The sequence below is a fragment of the Nicotiana attenuata genome, chromosome 12 (genome assembly GCF_001879085.1).
Source record: "Nicotiana attenuata strain UT chromosome 12, NIATTr2, whole genome shotgun sequence".
NCBI lineage: Eukaryota > Viridiplantae > Streptophyta > Magnoliopsida > Solanales > Solanaceae > Nicotiana > Nicotiana attenuata.
In genome coordinates, this window is record NC_032000.1 from 12,287,629 (window position 1) to 12,292,927 (window position 5,299).

Genomic DNA, 5,299 nt, shown 5'->3' on the forward strand with positions numbered 1-5,299 from the left:
AGAAAGCATGGCTATATTTTCATCCTGTTCTCCTCCTTCATTTTCTTCTTCATCTTCTGGTTCAACCACAGTTTCTTTGAAGGCAACTGTTTTCTTCTTTTCTTGTTGAATCTGTCTATCCTAGTGAGTTTTCTCAAAAGCTATTAGATTACCTTTAAGTTCATTATAGGATATTTTATCAAGATCCTGACATTTGAGTGCGATGACCTTTGGCTGCTAAATTGTAGGTAGATTTCTGAGAATTTTTCTGACTTTTTCTCCGCTTTTTATTGTTCTACCAAAGGATTTCAGATCTCCAAGAATTTTGCTGAACCTAGAGAACATTTATTCAGGAGATTCTCCGTTCTTCACTTGAAATAGCTCATACTCACGAACCAATAGATTTATCCTCATTTCTTTTACCTTGTTAGTCCCTTCATATGTGACTTCCAATTTGTCCTACATCTCTTTAGCAGTTTCACAACTTGAGATCTTTTAATATTCTTCACCACTGATAGCATTGTACAACAGATTTTTTGCTTTGGCATTCATAGTTATGACAGCAACTTGCTCATCAGTGTAGTCATCTAGGTCAAGTGGATCAGTGAACACTATTACTTGACCATTTTCGTCTTTCTTTGGGGGGAATTGGAAGATTTTCATTTTTGATCACTCGCCAGATTTTGATGTCATAGGACATGGTGCATGTTTCCATACGCACTTTCCAATGAGAGAAGTGTTGTCCATTGAAGTATGGTGGTCGAACTTGAGAGGTTCCCTCTTGAAATAGTGCACCAACGACTCTGTTTGATCCCATGATCTTTTTCTCACTAGCTGTTAAGCAAAGTTTTTGAGCCTTGCTCTAATACCAATTGAAAGTACAAAAGGGGGGGGGGGTGAATTGTGGTCTATTAAAAATTAGTCGACAAACGATGATTTTAGTTGACTAGATCGAGAGCGGAATGTAAAATAACAGTAAATAGAAAGAGAATGACTCACAATAATTTTATACTGGTTCGGTACCGGTGTGGAACTTACGCCCAGTTTCCCTTGGATCACAAGGGTTCCTTTTAGATCTTGAAAGTGTTATAACAAAGATGGTTTTGATTCGTTCACCACCAACAAAAAATAGCAACAGTGAATCTCTAATAATGACACAACTCTCTTTTGTGTTCTAACTCTTCCTATCTGTTGAGACACTAATAAACTTAAGATTACAGTGTTTAGGCTAAGAAGTAGAGAGACTTAGAAAACAATGTGTGTAGTTGCGCAAGTCTTCCAATTGATCTTAGCAGCCTACTTATAGGAGAGGAAAAGAGCCATTGAGTCTTGACCAGAATTAGAGGCACGAGATCTTTAAAAGGATTTGACCCAAGGGGTGCCTCTTCGAATCCTGCTCTTGGAAGGGCCGGATTCGATCGTGACTTTCCTTGTCACAACTTTCATTTACGAGACAATCAAGCCTTTCACTGAGCTTTAATTAAGGATACTAAATATTTGCTAGCAATAACTCCTTAATTAGTAATCTGATTTCCTTGATTGAGGCCGAGCATATCTGTAGGATTTTGATTCCTTTATGGTCTATTGATTTAGCAATCACATCTTTAGATAGCTACTCATAGGATTCCTTTCCCTTTTGATGATTCCTGCAAAATAGAGTAATTGAACATTGTCATCATTGAAACCTTGGAATTTAACTTAATAGAAGAATTTTTTTTTTCTTCAATATATGCCAATGTAATTGTATACAGTAAAAATTGAAGATTATGATTTTGAAGGCTTAAAACAGGCTATAGGCCTGAGTCCGAGGAGATTCGAAGTGGGTGTCGAACAACTATCTCGGCGAAGCTGATCGAGTGTGTGGCATAGACCGCACCGAGGGCAGCATTATCTCGAGGTCAATCAAGAAAGAGCGGGAATTTCTCAAGGACATGTGGGCCTAGGCATTAATTATAGGATAAGGGTCGTACGCCATGGGACAGATCCGTACTAGGCCGTTATACACCTGTACCAATAGAATTCTTTATCTTTATGAGCAATGTACTATGTCAGGGCCCTCTCCTCCTATATAAAGGGGACTCCAATCACTTTGTAAGGGATCAGATCATTCATTTGCAATAGAACATTCTTATTCTTCCTGTTTAACGTGCTCTCATAATATTTATTGTTGTCCATTTATTGTTCATTTATTGTTCTTCATTTATTCCCCATTATTAATCGCAAAAGGCTATCTTCGAGGCCTTTGATATCATTGTTTCTTCATCAATTGTTCATCGCTAACTGCCCTAACTAGACCTCGAGGCCCAGTCTTTGTAAATCAAGCTCGAGGCCCTCTGCTGCCTCAACCACACTGGTTCTTTATTTCTTCTTATTTAAGCTTGATATTACTTGCATAATCACTAGTATTAGAATATATCACGTATCTTTAAAATCACAAAAAATCTTCAATTGTTAAACTCATTTTTTGAGATAAATAATTTGGCGCCCACCGTGGGGCTAAAGATAATAGTGATTATTCTAGTGCTAGTTTTCTAATAACACACATTATTCTTCACACTTTTTCTCGTCAAAGTTTCTTTGACTTCAGGCTTAATCATGTCTAGCACACAAAATGCACCTGCCCACGGCAGCGAAGAACTTGGAGAAAACAGCGGCGTAGGGCTCAGTGTACCACCCGTAAACCCTAGGGGAGTGCCAAACGTGGAGCCATTTGATATCAGCTCCCATAATGCTTTAAACGCGGACACAGGCGCAGACCCCGTAAGAAAATGCTCACAGGGAAGCCGAGGCCGGAGGCTAGGAAGCATGAGGGCAGGAACAAGGAGGAGTCAGCCTCCAAGTGATAATCGAGATGCTGCAAGCTCAGCAGGTCGCCATCGCTCAACTTCAAAGTCAGAACAGGACTCCTAACACTGCCGAACCAGTAAACATGCCGCACGAGCCAGTGTTTGAAAAGCCCGAAGAAAGCAGCTCGGGGATTAACCCCACAATCATGAAAATAGTCGAGGAACTAACTAAAATAATTGAGTCAGGAGAAAAGAAGATTGAAGACAATGATAAAAAGGTGGAAACTTACAACTCCCGGGTAGACCAGATACCCGGAGCACCTCCAGCTCTGAAGGGCCTTGATGCCAAAAAATTGATTCAAAAACCTTTCCCCTCGAGTGTGGCTCCGATGCCCATTCCTAAGAAGTTTCGCATGCCCGATATACCGAAGTACAATGGAACAACTAACCCTAATGAACACATTACTTCCTACACTTGTGGAATTAAAGGAAATGACTTGAATGATGCCGAAATCGAGTCTATGCTATTAAAAAAGTTTGGAGAAACACTGTCAAAAGGAGCTATGATCTGGTATCACAACTTAGCTCCTAACTCAATTGATTCATTTGCTATGTTGGCAGATGCCTTCGTGAAGGCACATACCGGGGCCATAAAGGTGGCCAAGAGAAAATCAGACATCTTCAAAATAAAACAAAGAGATGACGAGATGCTGAGGGAGTTCGTATCCCGGTTTCAGATGGAAAGGATGGAACTACCCCCATTTTTCGATGACTGGGCAGTTCAGGCCTTCACGCAAGGTTTGAATGAGAGAAGTTCGATAGCATCTCGACAGCTGAAGCAGAACTTGATCAAATATCCAGATGTGACATGGTCGGACGTGCACAATCGGTATCAGTCAAAAATTAGGGTCGAGGACGATCAGTTAGGAGCCCCCTCGGGCTCAGTTCACCTGAATAGATTCGCAGCCAAATCCTCGAGGGACACAGACCGGAGATCAAGATTCAACAAAGGACAGTATCAACCATAAGATCGAAGAAACAACAGCCCGAGCCACGACACTTCTCGGAGCGATAGAAGAAGTGACCAAGGCTCAGGTTCTCGGGGGCTCATGAGCAAAAACGGGTTCGATAAGCACGTCTACCCCGCCGAAGCCCCCCGATTACCAGAGTACAATTTCAGCATAGATGCATTAGGGATCGTCTCGGCTATTGGGAGAATCAAAGATACTAAGTGGCCCAGGCCAATACAGATCAATCCCTCCCAAAGGAACCCGAACTTAATGTGCAAGTATCATGACACGTATGGTCACATAACAGAGGATTGCAAACAGCTAAGGGAGGAAGTGGCTAGGTTATTCAATGAGGGCCACCTTTGAGAATTCCTGAGTGATCGGGCTAAGAATCTCTTCAGGGAGAGGGATGCAGGCAGGAAGAGTGAACCAGAAGAGCCCCAACATCTCATTCACATGATCTTCGGCGGAGTCGACGTCCCGCAGGGACCCATATTCAAACGCACCAAAGTATCCATCACCAGGGAAAAGCTGACTCGGGATTGCTTGCCCGAGGACACCCTCATATTTAGAGAATAAGACATCGAGGCCTTGTCCCAACCACATAATGATGCACTGGTAATTTCTTTTCTTTTGAATAACGTTCAAATTAAACGTGTGCTCGTGGATCCAGGTAGCTCGGCCAACATAGTCAGGTCGAAGGTGGTGGAGCAGCTCGGACTGCTCGATCAGATCATACCCACTTCTCGAGTCCTCAATGGATTGAACATGGAAAGCGAGACAACGAAGGGAGAAATCATCCTCCCAGTCAACGTATCCGGCACAGTTCAAGACACCAAGTTTCATGTCATCGAAGGTGACATGAGGTACAATGCCTTACTTGGAAGACCGTGGATACATAACATGAGGGCGGTACCATCAACTCTTCATCAGATGATGAAGTTCACAACAAAAGATGGTATAAAAAAGGTGTACGGAGAACAACATGCAACAAAGGAGATGTTAACGGTAAATGACATGGCACCAACATCGATTCTCCCTGTCCAGGATGAGCCAGGAAACAGGCTAACCCCCGAGGAACAGGTGGTCTGTGAGCATTCGAACAAAGATGATGAAGAAGACTTCCTCACTCCTCGGACCTTCATTGTCCCTGAGGAGTCAGATGCAACAAAATCAACTATCGAAGAACTCAAACAGGCCGTCTTGATCGAGCATCTTCCAGATCGAAAGGTATACCCGGGAAGGGATTAACCCCCAAACTCAGGAAAAAACTCATCCAATTTCTTGTTAACAACATTGATTGCTTTGCTTGGTCCCATTTAGACATGACAGGGATCCCGCCGGAAATAATCACCTATCGATTAAGTGTGAATCCCGGGTTCAAACTAGTGAAGCAAAAAAGGAGGCCTCAATCCGAGGTAAAACATGCGTTCATCAAAGACGAGGTAACAAAACTCCTCAAAATAGGATCCATTAGGGAGGTAAAATACCCCGAATGGTTGGCTAATGTAGTAGTGGTTCCCA